The following is a 23717-nucleotide window of genomic DNA, read 5'->3' as shown; positions in this document are numbered from 1 at the left end:
TCTGGATATAGGGTGCCGAACGTGACAGGTGGGCTCTGAGCAGCTGTTGGGAAGCTAAGTTTAGAGGCCATTGCAAATTTACAAGCAGAAAACTAGGTGTGTCTGTAATATAAGCGGATGCTACAGGGCCGATAATTAAATTATCATGCTAATTGTACTGGTTTCCGAGCTGACATGTAGTAATTATCTCTATTAAGTACCAATCAGTTTTATATTGTTACATTTCTATTTTGTATATTCAGTATATTGTGAGTGGGTCCCTAAGCTCAGTAAGTGACAGCAGCACAGAGAATGCGCAGTGAATCAGCAGAAAAGAAGATGGGGAGCTGCTGGGGCATCTTCACTGGCACAGATCTTTACTGCTAAAGGGCAATAGTTCTACATAGAGTAGAAACATACGTATTACATTGCCCCTTGTGGAAAGGCTACCAATGCCTGGGCCTAGGGCGGCAGGATTTTAGGGGGCGGCATGCTGCCCAACCACATCCGTATTGGTTCATAAACACTGGGGATGCGCAGGAGATACAATCGTTTTTTACATTTCCAGTGCGCCAATCCCCATTGCTCCAGTCCCGATGAATATTTGTGCAAATAAAAGGGAGGGATGGAGGTGTCAAATGGCAGCTGGCCTAGGGGTAACTGCTATGTAAATCCAGCCCTGCTCTTGCATGCCCTGTCTACCATTAGATTGTGCTTTTTTTATTTAAAGCGATACTGACATGTTCCTAAAAAAATCATAGGAACGTGTCTGTATCAAGTAGTTGCTGCACCCGGAATATTTTCCCTGAAAGCTCCCTTAAAGCGATTCTGACATCAATCTTTTTTTTTTTTTTTATCCTGCCAGTGGTTTTGCTATGCTGTAAGCATGCCTACTGTGCTGTTTTTTTTTTTTAAAACGATTAATCTTTAACCTAAACGAGCGGATCTTGATGTTTACCTTTGAAGTATCCATTTTGGATCTTCCATTCTGTGCTTCGTGTTGTCACGCCTCCTGTTAAAAAAAAAAAACTGCAACAGCCAATCCGATGCGTCCGTTGTCTTGAGGCGCTTCTGCCCTTACTGCTTCATGCGTCCGTGACGTCATCGCGCATTGCGCCGCATCACGTGACATAGGCGGCCAATAGGAAACGCCTGCACGGATTACATTGTAACAGGCGCAAAAAGTTAAACATTTTAAAATGAAGCACTAAATAAAGTTGCTTGATGGGGAGATTGAAGGGAGTGGGTGGGAAACAAATGGTTAATGCTACTTCAGGATAACGCTGATTCTCTGTGTGTAAGAAAGGAGGGGGGGGAGTACTTTAGATAAGGACAAGCTTACTGTTGCGTCTGCTTCAGATTTGTTTACAAAGAGGGGGAGACGAGTGAGGGAGAAGGAAGACCTTTGAAGCAGGCAGGCGACAAGCCTGTTCGCTAAACAATTATTTGTAAAAGGAGGGGGCGTGGGAGAGGAGGGAGACCCGAGCGTAATTAACAAACTCAGGAGCTGCACAGAGAGACCAGCAACTGTTGTCACATGGGAGGGTCACGTGGTCGACTTACGCAGGCTGAAAGTAAGGGCAAATGAAGCTCAAAGCTCCTCCCATGGATGACGTCATCCAGCCACACTGAAAACAGGAAGCAGGGGAGAGAAACAGTCGGAGACAGTCGGGTAGAAAACTGAGTATTGCATTTACTGTGCAAAAGAAAACTCTAAGGAGAAAATCTTTTGCATGACCTATAGGTAGGTTTAGATGAAGTATTATTTATTTATTTTTTTTTTTTTGGTGTCAGCTTCTCTTTAAAAGCTGCCCCGCGAACCGTTGAGCAGTCAACCCGTTCACACTACAAATGAATCTTCTGCCTTGCTTCCGTTACGCTGGGCTGGGGGCAGAGCAATCCTTCAATAGGCAGAAGTCCTGTTTTCATTTGTAATTAGCCTATGGAAGGATAGCGCCGCCCCAAGCCCAGTGTCACTGAAACTGCACAGAAGGTCTTTTAGCAGTTTTGGAGGGTCGCGGGGCTGGTTTGAGGGAAAATACTCCAGGTGCAGCAAATACTTGATACTGACACGTTCCTATAATTTTTATAGGAACGTGTCGGTATCGCTTTAAACCACCAGACACTCTGGTGAGCCAGAGCTAGAAGGAACCTATTTGCCATCCTATTTGCTGCCAGGTATGTTTAGACTTTTAGTGGGCCACCAGTTACTTTGATTTACTCTACAAGCAGTTGGAAAAACCACATATTTGAACCACATGTAAACTCTCCCACCAATAAATCAATTCTACTACTATGTTTGTGCCAGTTGGTACCCAAGCATAGGTCATACATCTAATGTTTTTTCCCTTCTGTATCACCCTTCTTTGTGGAGAACAAAAGTGTTTTTTGCTTACTGCTGATGGTAATGGGTTGAGGGTGGCTCAAATAGCTACCCCTGCTAGAGCCCCATTTGATTTACTGTATATCCATCTCTGACTAATAGAACTTTTATTGTGAGTCACTAATAGTTCTATGTAAATGTCTTGATTTTATTGCTAAAAAGTTTTTCCTAAAATTAAACGTTTGGCTGGAAGATTTTTGACAGACTCTGAAAACCCAAGCAGAGGTCAAGAGACAGTGAACTAAATTTCAAATGTATCTGTACCAAAATGTGAAATACAGAATACTCTGACAGGTCCGAGCCAAGCCTGGAAGCTATTAGTGCATAACTTTAATAGTGCCAATTAAAGTCATGCACCAATACATTTAAAATCTTTTTATAACAAATATTTTTTTTCATTTGGTCTTATGCTTTGCTCCTTTTTAACTGGTTATTTTTACCTTTTATATCTAATAATTTGCTGAGCTAGAAGCTGTACTGAAGGCTAGGGTTTTTTTTATAGGCTGAAGTCAATACAAGGAAACATTTGTTCCTAACTTGAATCTAATATATAATATATTTTAAAAGCCACATAACCATTTTAAAAAATCTGTCTTTTTTATTGCGTGCCCTATATGAGTGCCCTATATATATATATATATATATATATAATATCAAAACAGGGGGGTTGTGGGAGCACTCTAAAGGCTTTAAAGTATATATATATATAAGTATAATAAATGCTATTGCATATGTACCCAAAACAGGGGTTATTTTGTTACAAAGTTATGATCATAAAATTGATAAGCCACCATACCACGTCAAGGTAAACCCCGAATGGCGGTCCCTAACTTGTTTTATATTTTATGTGCATTTTAGCATTACCTGTAATCAATGTCCGTTGAACGCTGTTTTTTCACTGAGGGCTAAATCCTCCCCAGTCAGCAATCAGGCTTTTTAAATATATAATATATATATATATATTATGGCTGTACATGCATTTTCAATACACTTGAATTTTTGCACAAAATATATCGGTGTTGCTGGTCTTTTCTACAGTATGTAATCTTTTTTACCTTGCACCCGACTTTGAAACAGTTTAGCGGAGTGCGGCCCCACAGGAACTTTATATATATATATAATAGCCTTATAACCTTATAATTAGGTGTTTGGACTCTTTGTCTCAAAATAATCTTCCTTTTATGCTGAAAAAGCAACAGTTTAAGTTCAAAAAGCTTGACACATGGCGGCAAAAATTTGCCAACGACGGCTTCGCAAGCAGCGCAACACTTCTCCAGGCGAGAATTTGCTCAGACAACGTTAATTCACAAACATGCGAAGTTGCATCCAGGGCGCCGAACTCTGGCGAAGTTGCTCTAGCATTAATTCGGCAAGCAGAGTGAAGTTGCGCTAGCAATGGCTAATTTGCATACGGCGGGAAGTTAAAGTTGAATGGACGTATATGTTGCAGCAAATACATTACATTACACAAGCCCAGGGAGCCTTAAAAGAAAATTGAGTTGTTATATTGCCCTATACATTAGCCCAGTGTATAGTTTATATTCCATATGTTAGGAAATGTAGGGGGGAAGCCAGTCACCCCAAAAAAATGTACGCTCTTTTGCAGCCTATCAACCCAAAAAAAGGAAAAGATGACAACATTTTCTGGGACTTTTTTTTTCGGGAAGTCCTAGCTACTGTATTGCACTTCGCCTGGTCTGAAGTGGCGAAAGCAAGTCTGGTGCAAAAAGTAACGTTCAGTAAAATCTGCATCTTAGTGAATTTCCGCAGTTACATTCCTTCGCCAGAACACACATTCGCCTGGCGATTGAGTGCAAATGAGCGTCGGTAACGAAATGAAGTCACACTGGCGAATTTTCACCAGCGTTAGTCACTTCGCCTTTAGTAAATTTGCCCCGTAATCCTCACATTATTGCTACTTTTGTGAAGCATTGCCTTTGGCTACATGCTTTCTTGTTTGAGGTCATATTTTAACATTCTTACAGTCCATTATACTCCTCTACAAACACTCCTATGCATACACTCACTTAGTTACTTACCTTTACTGCCATGCATGCATACACACATACTAGCTGTATCTACTTATTCCAACACTACATTAATCCAAGCTGACAAACACATAATAATACACCTAGTCATTTTCATACATTCACTGTTACACATAAACTCAGAAAAACAGGCTTTCAGTGTATCCCCAATATTTGTAGTAATAGGCTCACCTTCCAAACGACACACCGCACAAAACCAAGATTCATCAAACATAAACAGGTCAGGAAGCCACAAACTGCAGAACGCTGCTGCTTAGTGTTTTATTGTACACACTACATGTTTCAGATCACATGGACCCTTTCTCAAGTGTAACAATCACATGGTCAAAATACAACTTATAGCCTTTTTACCACACAGTGCTCCACCTCCCACCAATTTTCTTGTTAGTCCAATCACATTAGGATAATTGTGGAATGTGTAAAAAAATACACAGGTTTCAAATCATCAGATTCAGTCTTTAATAAAAGTCCAACATCACGTTGTTCCATTCTAAGAAGGACCAAACCCACCCTGTATTAAAAACCAATATACATGAAAGGTGATACTACCCATTTCTGGATCTACCTGTCCTGTTAATCACAGAAACATGCATAGCTGTGCCTCTCCACAGCACTCTGATAATTTATCACATTCATTTTATAGCAAAATTCTGACATTAATGTACGTTTAATCAATTCGTTATCATGTATTAAGATAATAGTTTATTATCTTACCTTACCCCCAGCTGAACGTTACCTCTTTCGCCAAGAGTTTACTTCGCCACCTTAGACCAGGCGAACGTTTAAAATGAAGCTACATCTTCCTCAATTTTATGTCAGTGACATCATATCCTGTATGCCGAAAATGCATTAAAGTTGTAAAAAAACTATACTGACTTTTCTTTTTTTAAAGCAGGATTGCCTTCAAAAGTCCAAACTATTAAAGATATACGTGTGAGGATTTTTTTAAATTAATTTGAGGGGCATGCCACATTTGTTTAAAGGAACAGTAACACCAAAAAATTTAAGTGTTTTAAAGTAATGAAAATATCATGTAGTATTACCCTGCACTGATAAAACTGACGTGTTTGCTTCAGAGACACTACTATAGTTCATATGAACAAGTTGCTGAGTAGCAATGGCAGAAATTGAGAAAAGGCTATATGGCACAGGATAAATAATGGATAACAGATAAAATTATTTTCTACAGAGCTTATCTGCTATCTGCTGTGCAACTTGAGCCGTATCTCCATTGAAAGATAGATTACAAACAGTGGTAGTAAATGGAACATTTTCTATTGGACCAGTGTTGTTAGTGGAGTACCGCAGGTGTCTGTACTTGGTCCTTTGCTTTTCAACTTGTTTATTAAAGGGATACTGTCATGGGAAAACATGTGTTTTCCAAAGTGCATCAGTTAATAGTGCTGTTCGAGCATAATACTGCACTGAAATCCATTTCTCAAAAGAGCAAACAGATTTGTTTATATTCAATTTTGAAATCTGATATGTGGCTAGACAGAATTCTGGATTCGGTGCATACCTAATAATTTACATGTAAGTATCTAAAATTCAACCCTTTAATATGATTTCACATACGGAAATGAAAGGCTGGTAACTTCTTATATTATTTATGTTAACCATGTAATTTTAATAAACCGGGTTATAAATAACAACTTATCATAAGGAACACTGAAAAAATGTATGTTGCATACTGTATGTAATATATTAGTCCTGCACTTGTATCTGTCATTAAAAAAAAAATCTATATTACAACTGATAATTTGACAATGAGCCCATTTAAATAAATGTAGAAATGTATTGCATGCTACTGCCATAAATATACTAGTGAAATTAAACACCCTGAACAAGCTGTACTCATTTTCATGTGATAAACCAACAAAATGGCTCTATTTTCTGACGGATAAATGAGACACGATGTATACATATACTAATATGTTTCTGAGAGTGCCTCAGATTTAGACCAATCTCTTGCATAATCTGGAGCTTCAAGAATGGTAAAGAGTTTATTCTAAAATGCACAATGATAGGATAGACAAGAACAGGATATTTATAACATTTTACTTGGTATAGTCTGGAGCAAAATAATTGCTACCTGTTACACACCCCAGGGGTTTTCGTAGTTGAGCTCACCCACAACCCATCTGTGATCTGTATTGTGCATTGTAGATCTAATGTGCAACAGATGAACAGATGTAAATCGAAGTAAGCAAAATACACCAAATTTGAGACATCTCCATGGATACTTCAACTCTGTCCACAATCCTCTTAACATCCTGCCGACTGGCAATTCATCTGCATGCACAACAACATATAACAAGATACTGCAAAGCAATATGAAAATGCTATGAAGGGCATCACCATTACATGTTAGCTTTAAATATAATAGAGAGAGATATGAATCCTTAGCACACAGCAAGATCCATGCTATTAAAACATTTTCAATGACAGAGAAGCTGCTATTCATGACAAGCAGTTAATCAGTATATTTAGCTTCCTGCAGATATGTGTAGGTGTGATCCGTAGAGTAAAAGAAACAAAGTGTATTACAGTCCATTACAATACTGCATTAATTATGATAGTCCTGATAGAATGTAACAATGCTGCCAAAAACAAGCTCTTTTCTCTAGTTATATGTAATTAATCCACTGACAGTCAAGTACCTTTATGCTCTGTCTACTCTTCACATATTTCCCTGCACAACTTGTAATATTATTTTGTGAACTACTAGCAGGTAGGTCATCATGTACAGTAGTTCTAAACATGTTACTCTCTAGGACATGTTCAAGTGTTTAACTAAAGAAACTGGCTAATGACGCTGACATAAGTAGCCAGGCCAATGACACAGAACTACAAGCCATGCCAGTGCCTGTTGTCCCCATAAAAACAAGCAGCACTCCGATATGTGGTTGAATTGTTTATTCGTGCCATTAGCAAAGCGACGTTTCGGGCTATTCCAGCCCTCTTATCATTTATGTCACTGTAACCTTAACTCTATTATCTTGCTTCAAGTCATTTCTTTAGGAAAGTACCCCGAGGCAAGGAACAGTTAAGACAAGGATTCTGTTTAAAAAAGATTTATAGCATTTGCAAACTGTAATGTACTATGAATGGTTTTTTTTTTAATAGTAACTTTTTATTAAGTTTTCATGAACAACAAGAAGAAGGAAATAAGAAGGAAGGAAAAAGAAGGGTAGACATGGAGAGAATATGACGAAATATCACAGTATACTTATTTGGTCGTCGTTGCGGGTGAATCCAGCCAAGGAGACCATATACGTTCGAATTTCTGTGGACAGCCTCTGGCAATATATGTTAACTTATAAAGTTCCAGCTGGGAATTAATGAGATTTATCCATTTTTTAAGCGTGGTAGGTGTTGGCCCCATCCAGTGTAGGGCTACTGTTTTCTTGGCATAGAACAAAAGTGCTCTCATCAATAATCTGGAGTGGATTCTGGGTACCAGAGCATCCGTCACTCCCAGTAGGCAGGTAACTGGGTTCAAAACTTGTGGTAGAGCAAATTCGTCAGCTAAGAACTTCATTACTTTTTTCCAAAATGTCTGTATCTCTGGACCATATAAGGTGCATAAAATCGGCATCTGGTGAGTTGCAGCGAGGACATCTGGAATGCTCTAGGCGGCCCATAAGTTGTAGTTTTCTGGGTGTTAAATAGGTTTGATACCTATTGTACCTATTGTACCTATGTACAATTTTGAATTGAATGAGCCTATCTCTTGTACTGATTAGAGGGAGATAGAGGTTGTCCTCTATCTCCTCCCAGTCATGGGGTTCTAAGTGAACTCCACTACTTTCCCACTTAAGTTTGACCCTGGGTCTGGGGTCGTATTTCTGAGATGCTATGTACATGTATGTTTTGGATACTAGTTTCTGTTTCCCTGTTGAGCTTATTATAGTCTCAGCATTAGTTTGTTGTATTGTGGGTGGGGCGGAATGAAATTGAGCATGGTATAAATGTTGCAGTTGCAAGTAGCTATACACCGACAGATCCGACAGGTCCGGAGTTTGCTGGAATTGTTCTAAAGTTTTGAAAATGCCCGCTTGTGTTATGTGCTGAAGTTGCTTGACTCCGCTCTTGCCCAGAAGCCCCCCTTTATAAATTTATCAAAATTGCATAGTGAAGCATTATGCCACAGGGGCATATCTGGTGAGAGGGAATTGTCTTTATTGGTAGATTTGTACAATATGTCCCATGATTTCTTAGTGGCATCTAACAAAGGAATTAATGGTGGTAAAGAGTTTTTAGGCCTGTAAAGAGCATGATGTAGTGATTCAATGGAACCAAAGTATAGAGCTTCCAACAGCGAGGCAGGGTTTTCAGTGTCAAACGTTTTCCAATTAGAGGCATGTATTGCTTGTGTTGCTAGGTAGTATGATTCATAGTTAGGCATTGCCAAGCCTAGTTGTGCTGCAGGGGCATGAAGTGTAGTTCTAGCTACTGTGGGAGTTTTTTGGGCCCACACAAAATCCGCTTGTGTGCGGTCTATTGTTTGGAGAGTTGATTTCGGTATGTAACAAGGTGAATTAGTGAAGGTATATAAAAATTTGGGAAGAAACACCATCTTACATATATTTATCCTGCCGATTTGAGTTAATGGTAAAGTAGACCATTTTGCAAGAGTAGTTTTCATTTGTTGTATAAGAGGTTGTAAATTAAGGGAAATAAATGAGGATGGATCTTTATGTATTAAAATACCTAAGTATTTGAATGTATCCACTGTTTTAAGGTTAAGTGTCGGGTTTATTGACTGTAGCGCACGAGTGGTAAGTGGAAATATTTGAGATTTATCCCAGTTGATTTGCAGGCCAGAAAATTTCCCAAAAGTAGAGATAGTGTCCAAAGTAATTTCCAATGAGTCCACTGGGTTAGCTAAGTATAAAAGAGTGTCATCTGCGTATAAAGAGATTTTTTCTTCTGATCCTTTGTATAATAGGCCCTGAATCTGGGGGTTCCGTCTAATTACAATAGCCATGGGTTCCATTGCCAACGCAAAAAGTAAGGGAGAAAGAGGACAACCCTGTCTGGTTCCTCTAGATAGGTTGAAGGGAGTGGATAGGACATCATTTTCTTTAAGTCTAGCTGTGGGTTTACTGTACATCAGGCGAACCCATTTAATAAAGCCTGGGCCAATACCGAATCTTGTTAGTACTTCCCATAGATATGGCCATTCAACAGAATCAAATGCTTTGGCTGTGTCTAGGGATACTACTACCCCGGTTTCCCCGTTGTCATGTGACGCTTGTAGGTTAAAATATAGTCTGCGTATGTTAATTGCTGTTGATTTGGATGGTATAAAGCCAGATTGGTCTACATGTATCAGAGAAGTTTTAGTTTTAATTAGTCGCCTTGCTAGGATTTTTGCTAATATTTTAACTTTGGAATTTAAGAGTGATATTGGTCTATAGGAGGCGCATTTAGTGCTATCCTTACCTGGTTTGGGTAACACAATAATAGTTGCTTCTGAGAATGAAGGGGGAAGTGCAAAATTTTCATATGCGTGCATGAATGTTTCTAGGAGTTTGGGGACTAGTTGTTTAATATGAAGTCTATACCATTCAATTCCGAATCCATCCGGACCCGGAGATTTCCCTGTAGACATAGCCATTATCGCCTCTGCTATCTCCAATTGTGAAATTTGGTTGTCTAGATATTTAGTTTGGTGTTGGGATAGATGAGGAAGGGTGATCTTGTTTAGATAGGTGTGTAGGTCTTCGTTGGTGTAGAGCGCTTTGGATGTATATAAGTCCGTGTAGTAAGATTTAAATTCTTCTGCAATTTCGGAAGGAAACGAAATGGCCAAACCCTGTGTATTAATTATTTTGGGAATAGCCGTGGATTGGTCCATTGTTTTGGTTAAAAAAGCCAGAGGTTTGCCATTTTTGTCTACGAAGGCAAAAGCTCTACTAGTAGAGTATAAAAGCTGTTTTTTTGTAAGGTTCAGCCTGTGTAATTCAACTTGTCTAAGGGCCATGATAAAGGTAGCATGATTTTCAGGAGAAGGGTCAACTGTAAAATCCTGTTCGGCTTGTGACAAACTGAGTTCAAGAGTAGTTAAGTGATCTTTAGTAATATTACGAGCTTTATTAATTGTTGTTATTAAGACCCCCCCGCAACACTGCTTTGTTAGCCTCCCAGGTGGTACTTGGGTTTGCAGATCCTGAGTTTACATCCCAGTAATTCTGCAAAGCCACAGTAGAATCGTCAATGATTGTTTGGTTTTTGAGCCATATTGGAGAGAGTCTCCATTGTTTGCTCTGGATTGATGGATGGATTTGTATTGATAAATAAACAGGTGCGTGATCTGATATTGCACAAGGGAGAAATTTGACTTCTCTTACTTTAGTAAGAACATCAGCCGAGGTTAAGATTAGATCTATGCGGGAAAATGTGCGGTGTGTGGCCGAATAACAAGAGAATTCTCTACCATTGGGATGTTTCCAACGCCAGACATCTGTTAGATTGAAAGCCTGAAGCCAATCAATCAGTTTTGAGGGGGAGGTATGTGAGGGAGTAAGCTTATCCATAGATGGGTCTAAGTACGTGTTAAAGTCACCGGCTATACATATGGGGGATGGGGGCAACTGTGCAAGAGCAGAAGACACATCATGCAAAATGGTTTCAGAAAATGGAGGTGGGATATACAAATTGACTATTGTAAGGGGAAAACCTGATATCAAGCCATGAATTATTTGAAATCTGCCAGATCTGTCAGTGCGCAGCCCTCCCAACTGAAAAGAAAGGCCTTTCCTGATAATAATTGAGGTACCTCTGCTGTAGGTGGGGTAGGTAGAATGGTATGCGTGTGCAACCCAGGGTTTTTTTAGAGCAAGGACTTTTTGACCTGTTAAATGTGTTTCTTGTAATAATAAGATATGTGGATTGTAAGTTTTCAGGTAATTAAAGACCAAGGCTCTTTTTATTTTGTCATTTAAGCCCCTGACGTTCCATGAAATAATTTTGACGTCAGCCATTTGGAAGAAAGGTTATTTGTGAAGTTGTCTTACCAAATGGGTGTTCGCCCAGTAGCCTCCAGATGCCCCCGCTTGGTCGTAATATCATATCTCCATACGCTACATGTCTAGAAAGAGAAAGTATAGAAAAAGGGGAAGAGAGAGTAGTAGAAGAGAAAGCAGTTAACACACAGTAGTACAATACCCAAAAAACCCTCCCACCCTGCCCAACCCTCCCCAAGTGGGTGGGCCTTATACCCATAACTGGATAAACAGGGAAATTTGATTGCCACTAACTAGGAAGACTTTAACAAACTTTTAGTAATAGAGCATTGCTCCGTGACCTAGGAAGAATAAGGGAAATAACTGGCAAGGGAAAACGCCCCAGGGAAGGGAGCGTGGGGGAAGCAAACCCAAAGAGACGGCATAACAGTGAACCCTAATGCCAATCGGTATAAGTAGTATATACTAAAGTAAATTGCAATAGAGTCCAAAGAGTTTGGATGCTAATCCTGACATTATAAAGACGTATTGAAAAAATCAGCCCAGTACTAGATGTACATCCTCTTGTTGAGTCCGATCACGTCCAATATAAACTACTTATAGGTATCGTCCTGGTGCCTTGAATACTTAAAACATTACAAGTGTGGAGGTACTGAAAAAGCGTCCATGAACCTTTAAGTGGCAAAGGTGGGCAATTAGTACACATGGTGCTTTAAGACAGGGGAGATACATATACCGTCACAGGGTTCCCACCCCTTGTAGAGTATTAATGCCAAATCAAGCACGCGGATCTTGTCTGGGTCTGGATTCAATCCATTCCATCGCTTCTTCAGGTGAAAAGAAAAAATGTGATCTGTTGGTATCCATTATTTTGAGCTTTGCTGGGTACAGCATTGCGTATGACAGTTTCAAGTCTCTCAGTTTCCGCTTGACTGCTGTAAAGGAGTTACGTTGCTTTTGTAGTTGTGTGGAATAATCTGGATACAATGAGATGACTGCTCCGTTATGTTCCAGACGGCCAACTTTCCGCGCTTCCTGTAGAGCTATGTCTCTGTCCCTATAATGAAGCAAGCGGATCAAAAAAGGACGTGGCAGGGCACCCGGAGGTCTAGCTCTGCCCGGAACTCTATGAGCCCTCTCCACCGTAAAGTGAGTAAAAATTGCTGTTGGAAGCAGGGTACGGAGCCAGGATTCAGCAAAGTCTGGGGGTGAATTACCCTCAGCTCCTTCTGGGAGCCCCATAACCCGGACATTATTCCGCCGTTGTCTGTTTTCGTAGTCATCCAGCTGAGCTGCTTGGTGTTGCAATTGGTGCCATAGGTCCGATATTTGCGCCGGAATTGGATTACAAGTGTCTTCCAAAGTACTCAGCCTTGTTTCTGCCTCAGTTGTGCGGTCACGTATTGTTTGCAGGTCTACCTTAATTAAGGACAGATCTGTTTTGATTTCGTCTATGCGAGCCGTGAGCGTAGCTTGACAGTTAGCAATGGCCGCCAGCACCTGTGACACCGTATCCTCCTGGTGTTCTGTGGGAGATGGTGGATGGGAAGACGACCCAGCATCTTCCTGAGCCGGTCTGCGGACAAACTGGTCCATATTTTGTGAGGTTGGGGTTGCTTTTTGGGAGGGCCGTATTTCCCCATCGATGAGCAGAGCGCTTGATAGTTGATCCCTGGGGAGTTAATTATCTGGCCACGGAGGTCAGCAATAAATGTTAGGGTTGCATTAATGTGGCAGAAGTGCCATAAACATTAGTTCTTATCCGTAGTATGCAGAACCCCTTTTGCGCCAAAAGGATGTCAGGGCCTGGTCATCAGCACTATGGCCCCTGCGTGCTGCCTTGCAACAGTCTCAATGAGGCTATGGCTGTATGTGGCACAGTATTGTAGAACAGGGGGGGGCGCCCCCGGGGTCTTCTTACCCTTATAATGGTCTGCCGGCAGTTGTTGAAGGGCACTGGCGCTCCAACCTCCCTCGCGATCACACACGGCCGCACCAGCCCAAAAATTTAGGCCGCGGCTTCAGAGCCCTGCTAGGCCCCAAACCAGACGCAGCCTCTGCTGCAGCCGCAGCATCCCAAAAAATTTGAGCGGGTCCGCAGGGGGTGTCGGACGCGTTTCCGGTCTGATCCGGGTGCTCTACCCCCACCAAAGGTCAGTGCAGAGGCGGCTGTGTCGGTATACCCCGGGAGCGCAGAGAACTGCGTCTTCCCTGTTGCGCGGCTAGACACGCCCCCCGTACTATGAATGTTTAATTCACATATCTATATTTATTCTTTTTATTTTTGTTTGACTTTTTTCTATAGCTTGTGCAGGTGAGTGAACTAGTTAGGCTTGCTAGATAACGTCAACCCCAACACTTTTGATATATAACATGAGGCAAGTACAATTAATTGTCTGAAATGATAATGTTATGCTTTTATATGTTCTTTAATCGCCACACTAAATTTAATTTACAGTATTATAATGTATGGTTATTATTTTTGCAGACTGAGAGAAGCGGATCTGCTCTCCTCCCCAGCTCCATTGTTCTACACTAAAAAATACAGTTTCCCCTTGCATGTAGGCACACTGAGTGGAGGTTTGCACAAAAACGCAAAAGCAGAAATTTTAAGGCCAATCTCCGCTCCACCCTGTATGTCTGCACGCAAGCGGAAGCTGCACTTTTCTACAAAGAGAAACATAGGCTGATAGCAGCAGAAACAACTCTCCATGGGGCAGATTTACTAAAGGGCAAATTGTCGCCATTGACCGATTCGCACACTTTGCACCACTTCGCCAGGCGCAAATTCATAACCACTATGCGAATTCACTAAAATGCGAAGTTGCGCCCTAGGCGCCGAACACTGGCGAATTTTCGCTAGTGATACTTCTCCAGTGCATGCATTATATAGCGAAGATTCGCTAGCGTTCGTTTATGCTTAGCAAAAAGTCGCTAGTGATCTGACGCTTAGGTCAATTTGAATAGGGCGGGCACCTTAAAGTTGTATAGACATCTTTATTCGAGATTTTGGTGCAAATGCTTGAAGTGGCCACTTTTTATTACAAATGTCAAAGTAACCTTAATAAAGAAAAAAGAGATCATATAATAACACAGCGCTGCGAAATATGTTGGCGCTATATAAATACATGTTAACAATAATAATGCCCTAGACATAAGCCCACTGTAAAATGAATGTTCCACGGCTCTCAAATGTCTGGGGAAAAATGTTAACCCAAAAAAGTTTGTTAGGACTTTTGCAGGCAATCCCACTTAAAAAAAGGAAAAGTCGCCAGCGTTTTTTAAACTTTAATGCATATTCGGCAGACAGGATATGATGTAAGTGACGTAAGATTGAGGAAGATCTAGCTTCATTTTAGCAGTTCGCCTGGTCTGAGGTGGCGAAGTCAACTCTGGCGAAAGTGTTAACGTTCAGTAAATTCTGCACTTTAGTGAATTTGCGGAGCAACAACCATTCGCCTGAGCTAAAAGTCACCTGCCAATAGACTGCGAACGAACGCAATCAACGGCCTCTTTTCTAACGAATCATCATCTGCGCCTGTTAGGGAACTGCCGATATCCCTGCGGATGTGATTTCTGGTGAAAAGTCGATATCGTTAGCCACTTCGCCCTTTAGTAAATCTGCCCCTATGTGTCCTCAGTCTTAGGGGCAGATTTACTAGAGGGCAAAAATTCACCAGCAACCGCTTCGCAGCTATCGAAAAATTCGAAAATCGAAATACGAAAATTCACTCAGACAACGCTAATTCACTGGAATGCGGAGTTTCGTTGTGGGGAGCGTTACGCTAGCTTTACTTTGGCAATGCGAGCAATTGAAAGCTAAGGTGCACTAGTGTTCATTTCTGCCTGGCGCAAATTTGCTATACGTCTTGGGCTCAGGTTAATTTACATACGGCGGGAAATTTAAAGTTGAATGGACGTATATGTTGCAGCAAATACATTACATTACTCAAGTCCAGGGAACCTAAATAAAGAAAATAGAATTGTTATAATACCCTACACATGAGATCACTCAGCTAATGTTAGAAAATGTATGGGGGAAACCAGTTACCCAAAACATTTTTAAGGACTTTTGAAGGCTATCACTCTGAAAAAAGGAAAAGACGGCAGTTTTTTGGACTTAGAAGCTTTTTCCACTAAAAAATATGATGTAAGTAACAGAAGATTGAGGAAGATCTATGCATTCCAGTGCACTTCACCTGGTCTGAGCTGGCGAATTCAAGTCTGGCGAAAGAGGTAACGTTCAGTAAAATCCGAATTTCATTGAATTTGCGGAGTAACGTCCATTCGCCCGAACAAATTGTCGCCTGGGTAAAGAGTGTGAATGATCTCTAGCATCTATCCCTTTCGCTAGCAAAGTGACACCTGTGCCCGTTTATAAATTGGCAATGTTCCTGCGGGTAGTAACGCTAGCCACTTCGCCCTCGAGTAAATCTGCCCCTTAATATATACTGCAATTTTGTTAAGAATAACATATGTTTTTATTAAGCAAAATTATACTTCTTTAATCATAACCATACATTATAATACTGTAAATGATATATAGTGTGGCAGTTGAAGGAGGACTAAATTCGACGAATGAATATGTTTAAAAAATGCCATATTTTGCATACTGAACTTGTTGTACCAGCCTAAAGTTTCAACATCACAAGAGCAGCAACTATCCAGGACTTCAAACTTGTCACAGGGGATCACCATCTTGGAAAGTGTCTGCGACACTCACATGCTCAGTGGGCTCTGAGCAGCTGTTGGGAAGCTAAGCTAAGGGGTCATCACAAATTATTAAGCAGAAAACGAGGTATGTCTATAATACAAGCTGATGCTACAGGGCTGATTATTAAATCCTGATGCTAGTTGTGCTGGTTTCTGCGCTGTCGTAGCAATTATCTGTATTAATAAATAATCAGCCTTATATTGTGAAATTTATATGATTTATATATACAGTATGTTGTGTGTCTGTCCCTAAGCTCAGTAAGTGACAGCAGCACAGAGCAGGTGCAGTGAATCAGCAGAAAAGCAGATGGGGAGCTACTGGGGCATCTTTTGAGGCACAGATTTAAAGATTGCTCATGGCGAAAAGTATGTGTGTGTGGTGGTGTGTAAACTTATGGTGTGAGTGGTATATTTTCCCCTGCTTTAAAAAACAGGGATAAAAATGAGAGCCAGAAATTATTTGCCACCTGACTTTTCCTCACTTCTTCATTGGGTTAAACCAGGTGTACATTCAGAGCCATATTTATATGTAGGCACCTAAGGGTCTCTGCTAAGGGTAGCCTACATCATATATTACTTTTTTTCCAGCCATCAGTTTGCTTTATAAATCTGGCGGCAGAGCTGGGAGGGTAAGGGGTTATCAGATGTGTTGTAAGTGGAAGTGATGTATTCTGCAAACTCAGGGTCTGGTCTGGTACCTAGGGTGGGACTGGACCTAAATACAGCACTGTGTACAACTACAAAGTAATTATTTAATACACAACTTTAAAAATACACCAATTAGTCTTTTCTATTTTATTATTTCTGGATTGGGATACATGGTGTAATTACACATCTAAGGACAACAAATGAGCTTTTCTAAATATTTTAATCCTTCAGAAAAGGAGTTTGAAACTACAGTTGAATTGACTTGAAAATGTATTTATGATGTGGTGAGTGGTTTGGTGAGTAATATGCACATTAAGAAAATTTTCCTGTGGTTACAAAAGTTTTCATTCCACTTAGAAAACGGTGTAACATGTGCAGCAAGTTATGGAACTAAAATATTTTCTGAAGGTGGAATGCATAAAATAATAGATTGGGAATATATGGAAAAAACATTTCATATTTTCTGATATTTACAGTATTTTAAAGACCGGAGATACGCTAAAGCTGGCCATACACGTATGATTGTACAGAATGTTTTCATTACATACATGCCAGCCAGATGTTTTTGACAGATATCTCCCTCCTGGTGAAGAAAAAAGTACAAGTTATGTCACTCTTGAACTTTACAGTTTTCAAAGTATATTAAGGAACATAATAAAGGGGATGTAAAGTCAAAAAAAATAAAATATACTTTAATAAAAAATGTGTACCATTTTTATAATAAACCTGACTGTATGCAGTGAAATTCCCCCTTCGTTTTACTACCTTGACAGCTGCAGATAGGAAACTTTAGATGGTTCGCTAACTGCTCTGCAGGGAAACAACCATACTTTCAAATGGCAGGGGGAGCCCCCCCTCCCACACAATCATACTTTCAAATGGCAGGGGGAGCTCAAATGGCAGGGGGAGACCCCCTCCCACCTTACTTCTCTGACTCCGAGCAGCTTTTTTAGTTTCCCTATAAAGTAGCTGGCGACTGTGTAGAAATTAGTATTCACAGACCCAGTGCAGTCTGCATATTCTGATTATTAATTAGTCTTGCTGTATTAGCGTCTATGGCAGATATTATTTGACTTATTCATGTTATATAATGAATGCTGGTATGGCGAGTGATGTCATCACCTGGGAGAAGGGAGCTATTCCCAGGGGGAAGCAGGAAGTCTGAGAGACAAAGAAAGCGTTAAGGTAGTTCTCTGAAGCAAGGCAACTGTTGCAAACAGTTATATGGAGTACTACCATTAGCAGAGAGCTACAACTTTTACAATTTAGCTTTTTATTCAGCAGCTGATCAATTTGCATATTAAGCAATCTGGTAACTAGGGTCCAAATTACCCTAGCAACCATGCACTGATTTGAACAAGAGACTGAAATATGAATAGGAGAGGGCCTGAATAGAAGGATAAGTAATATAAAGTAATAATAACAATACATTTGTAGCCTTGCAGAGCATTTGTTTTTTTAGAAGACAGTCAGCAATGCCCATTTGAAAGCCGCAAAAAGTCAGAAGAAAAATAGGCAAATAACTATAAAACTATACAAAATAAATAATGAAAACCAATTGAAAAGTTGCTTACAATTGGCCGTTCTATAACACAATAAAAGGTAACTTAAAGGTGAACTACCCCTTTAATGAAGAAATTCTGTAAGTTACTGTTACTTTTGTTACACAATGTACCATGTACTTCTCTGTTAAAAACTTTATTGTGAATAAAACTGACAGATTTCTATTTAAAGTTACATGAATGTTGCTGCCTTACTACTTTAACAAGTGATTGCTAAGACATTCGATTGAATTCCCACAATGGTTCTACATGAAGCGCAACCAGCGTATTCAATGTATCCCGTAATAAGTGATGGAAGAATCTGACCATTTTGCCAAAGATTTGCGAAACGGCAAAAGATTTGAGAAACGCCAATTTTCGTCAACATCAATAGGCATTTTTTACATTTATTCAAACCACTCAACCTTTTTTTACTATCCATTAGATAGAACACTAGGGGTGTTTTTTCTCAGTGAACCACGGCAAAATATTTTGCTTATCCCTACCAGTAATAACTAGACTGGACGGTCCATGTCCTGAAAAACAGGAAAGGAACAGATTCTTTGATCATTGACGCATATAAGGACTAGTTGTGTCAAAATAATTCCATGTACAACTATGACTAAAACCACAGAGGATGATGCTATATATTTACAATATTCAGGAAAATGGACTTGTTCAGGAAAATGTAACTGACCCATGGGCAATCAGTTCATTAACATAGACAATGATCCTTGTGTATCAGAGTAAAGAAAGTAGCTTTCTGATGGAGACTAATATGTAAGGAGTGGCAATATATTTTTTAACTAAGGCATACTGCAGGCCCCATCTGTACACTGTATCTGGTGTACAAATAAAAAAACCTACCACTCCCTACACTAATTATCATTACCCTACCTAGCCAGATATATGTATATTGGTAAATACCAGGCAATTAAAAAATCATACTCAGATTCCTATGTACAGTTGTAGAATTACTGCTTGATTCTACAAGGGTTAAGGGGTAAAAAATATTACAGGGAAGAGGTTAACTGATCTTTGTATCTGTCTGGGGTTTATGGATAATGTCTCTGTCTGACATTTCTATCAAAGTATCCAAACAGCATTTTGCACAGTTCAGTTTTCTCTGACTAATGACTGACCTTTCTGGCTCAGATACTGGGAGCCATTAGAATTTTATTGCTGTAGATATCATTTTTTGTACATGAAAACTAAGCAGTTGTTCCTTGACATTCATTCAGCACTGGTAAAACAAGGGCAATGATCAATATTTTAATGTATGACTTATTTACTGCTCCCTCTTGATAATCATAATTATGTTTACTTCTGAGCAGACTGAAGTGATAAGGAGCTAAGAGAAGAGAAACTTCTTATACTATGACCGGAGATAAACAAGTTAGGGACCACCATATTGGGTTTACCTTGACATGGTATGGTGGCTTATCAACTTTATGATCACAACTTTGTAACTACAAAAACAGTGTTTTTGTAAACACATGTACTTGCATTTATACTGAATTGTTTATGAGACGGGACCAGCGAATGTACATTGATTAATTGGCCAAATCAGTAGCACTTCCATTGTTTTTTAATACATTTTAACTTAGCCTTGAAGTGCACCCACAACCACACGATTTTGTTTTTTGTAATGCAGGCATAAAATCAGCCTGTTAAGGGGACCTGTCACCCAGACATAAGCTCTTTATAGCACACCTGCATTAGTTCTTTGATGGTGTTCCAATAAAAACTGTATCTTATTCCAAAAACAACTCTTCCTGCTAGTGCTATAAATTGCTACAACAAACAAGGGTCCTTAATCTTGTGACTGTCTATAAAAAGTCAGCTTTTTTGCATGTCCAGAAGGGACATTTCTGCCTCCACATGCAGCAGAGCTGAACTACATTACATGCCATGTGAACAGTTCATAAGCTGTGTTTCCATAAACTAAAAAAAATAAGGACTTCCTGGAATGTAAAATTGATTTAAAGCTTCTAGTTTTAAAAGCTAATGCAACATTAAGGGGGTTATTTATAAAAGTCCGAATGGTAAAAACTAAAAAAAAATTGAGTTTTTTTTTACTATAAAATACAAATTTGTAGTAGAAAAAAAAACCTAAAATTTTTCGAGATTTATTATACCCCGAGGATGCAAAGTCTGAATACGAAAATACTCCATCTTCAGCCTGCCACGGTCCTGTAGAAGTCAAAATTTGAAGATATTATGGTCTGCGCTGGGTTTCGTATGAGACTTTTTTGGTGTCAAATTCAAAAAATTCAGATTTTTCACATGACAATCAGAAAATGGCGTTGTTTTCGTGGGACCGTCAGAAAAAGTTGTGCTTTTCGTGTGACAATACAAAAACATTTTTTCCCAATCCGATTTGTTTGTGGTTTTTTAATAATAAATAATGGTAAATCGTGGATTCTAGTTTGGTTTGACTTTTTTAATTTAAAATAACAGAAAAAAAATCGGCTTTTGAAATAATCCCCCCCAAATCATGCTTTTTGTCTGTTGTCCATTAACAAATACACTAAGGGGCAGATTTATCAAGGGTCGAAGTGAATTCGAGGGAATATTCGAAGTAAAAAAATTCGAAATTCAAAGTAATTTTTTAAATACTTCGTCATCGAATAGGATACTACGACGTTGAATTTACTTAGACTTCGATTCAAAGTAAAAATCGTTCGACTATTCGACCATTAGATAATCGAAGTACTGTCGAAGTCGAAAAACTTCGACTTCAATACTTCGCCAACTTAAACCTGCTGAAGTGCTATGTTAGCCTATGCGGACCTTCCAGAGCAATTTCTACGAAAATCATATGATCGTACAATAAAATCGTTTGAATCGTACCATTCGAAGTACGATCGGAATACGATCGTGCGATGAATAAAATCCTCCGGCTTCGAATTCGAATGTCGGAGGATTCTATCCGATGGTCGAAGTATTTTCCACTTCAAAATTCGACCCTTGATAAATCTGCCCCTAAGAGGTATATTTATCAAAAAGTGAAGTTAGAGATTGCCACAGTCCTCTAGAGTGAAATTCTGCCACTCTCCATTTATTTCTATGGGATTTTTAAAAGAGTATTTATCAATGGGTGAAAATGAAAGTTCATCCTATGATAATTACACCTTTCAAAATTCCATATAAATTTATAGAGAGTTGTGAAATTTCACTGCACAGGACTGTGGCAATCTCTAACTTTTCCTGCTCATGACACACACTCCATATCCACAATTTTATTCTGTTTTCCTGACAGCAAAAAGGGGTAACACAGTCCATGGCATTCTCTGTACCTAAAATACTGGCCCTGAAATTATTCTCTCTCTTGTTTTTTATCTCCTCTTGTGGCTGATTATATTGTTCTCAGCGTTAATTCTGCCTAAAACGTAGGGGCAAGCAGCAGAGGTGGACCCAAAAATGCCTTATTTTGTTTTTTGCTTTTGCGGGCTAACCTGCTGTGTGTGTCTAAATATTATGTGAGATTTTGCTCTCTTGTCTATGACAGACCTATCATAATTCTGGGACATTATATTAAATTAACTTTGATGGTCAACTCTGATTTTCAACTGAGTGTGCAAATGTCTCTAAAGGGACATAAGAATTATGAGCTGCATAGAATACTAGTGATGGGTGAATTAAAGAAATAAAACAATTCTAAGAAAGTTTTTCCCCCCCTCATTTATCTTTTAGATTCATCCGAGGGAGGTGATCATGTTCTGAGATCAGCAATCAAAAAAAACCCAGAGATTATGCATATTTTTACATTTCCAGGAAAGACTGCCATCTCATCTGATACAGAGGACAGTTGCAATATGGAGGAAGACAGCAGATTTCTATTATTTTGATTGGCAATATAAAATAAGCTGAAATATGAAAGCAGAAAATTCTACTGCTTCTATTCTGTTTATCCTTCTTCCACACCACCCCCTACACTGTCCATTCCTATAATTTATCTTGTGCACAGTTGTATCCTCTATTTCCCATAACAGACTGCCAGCTTTTGGACCCAGAATGTTTATCCTTCAGATTATTCCTGCTCTCTCCAAAATTATTGTAGTCCCTTTGGGAATAATTCATAGTGATGGTCAGGGGCTCTACATACAAATTAAGGGGCCTTTGGAGGGACCTGAATCTGTTTATATGTATTCTATATTTAATTTTAAATATTTAGTAATTTGTTAATTTGGTAACATGTTCATTTTCATTTTGCATATTTGTTTCATTAATAAAACATTGACATGTTATTGTTTACAGACGGATATCAAATTCCATTGAGACATAAAGTGGCTTCTTATCTTTATTGGGAAATGATCCATTTAAAGCAAAGTAAACCCTAAAAAACAAGCAGTGTAGAAGTACTGTATTTTTTATATTGAACTTGCTGTACAGCAGCTTTGTAACTAATCATCAGGCCTTTAATGTTATCCACAGCACTACCCTATCTTGGATCATGTTAGGCCATCTGCTAAGTGTCGGTAATACTGCACGTTCTCTGTGCAGCTGTTGAGAAGCTAAGGGTAGGGAATGCTGGAATTTACCAAAATATTAACAGAATATTAGATTATATCTCGCATTTTTGTTAACCAATTTTGGCACAGATCTTCACTGCTTAATGGCTTTCATGGGACTCAAAAGGGAAATGAGCTGCTAAACTTGCACAATTGGCGTTCTAGATATTGTTCTCTACTGAAATACTTCTAAGGGTTGATTTCATCTATATCAAACTGCCCTCAAACCTCAATGTAATGACAGGGTTGATAAGAAAAATAAAATGTATGGTCAATATAAGAATGTAACTCTTGTTAGTAATTCAGACGGGCAGCACTCCGATTAAAATAAAAGCCTTTATTTCTCACATGCAGGGCAACAGCGGAGCAACGTTTCGAGCCACCTGGCTCTTTATCAAGCTAATTGACATGTGTACATTTCCTCCTTTTATCCTAACACAACACAGCACCATCTAGTGCTCCATTAACATTGGTACAGGTAAAGAAACAATATATCACAAAAACGATACAAGACTTCACTTATCTTGTTATAATGTTCCATTCTCTATGTAGCCAAATTGTATCGAGTTAAAAAACTGTGAAAAAAGGGAAGGACATTAAAACAATGTTAAAACCAATAAGTTATCTAAAAACAGGAACCAAGTCATATTCCATGTTCAATCCATTTGGTGACAGACTATCTAACTTCCGAATCCACCAGGCTTCTCTATACAGTAATTTTTTTAGGCGATTACCACCCCTTCTCATCCTTTGTACTGTCTCCACTATTTGGAATTTTAACTGATTAACAGCATGTCCCATCTCTGTAAAGTGTCTAGCAACAGGTTGTTCAATTTTTTTGTTTTTAATAGCAGATTTATGTTCCCTAATCCTATCCCTGGCCATACGTGATGTCTGTCCGACATATACCAAGCCACACG

General features: G+C 39.2%; 1 long non-coding RNA gene across 1 annotated transcript in view; it reads left to right on the top strand.

Moving 5' to 3' along the window:
• Positions 1-22715, top strand: part of LOC108713036 — a 61386-nt gene extending 38671 nt beyond the window's left edge. The window contains exon 5 of the long non-coding RNA XR_001935096.2: positions 21980-22715. This is a non-coding gene — a long non-coding RNA (uncharacterized LOC108713036). The remainder of the gene's footprint in view (positions 1-21979) is intronic.
• The last annotated feature ends 1002 nt before the right edge of the window (positions 22716-23717 follow it).

The sequence above is a fragment of the Xenopus laevis genome, chromosome 3S (assembly GCF_017654675.1).
Source record: "Xenopus laevis strain J_2021 chromosome 3S, Xenopus_laevis_v10.1, whole genome shotgun sequence".
Lineage (NCBI taxonomy): Eukaryota > Metazoa > Chordata > Amphibia > Anura > Pipidae > Xenopus > Xenopus laevis.
The sequence above is the reverse complement of the archived record's forward strand: the minus strand, read 5'-3'. Positions and strand labels throughout refer to the sequence as shown.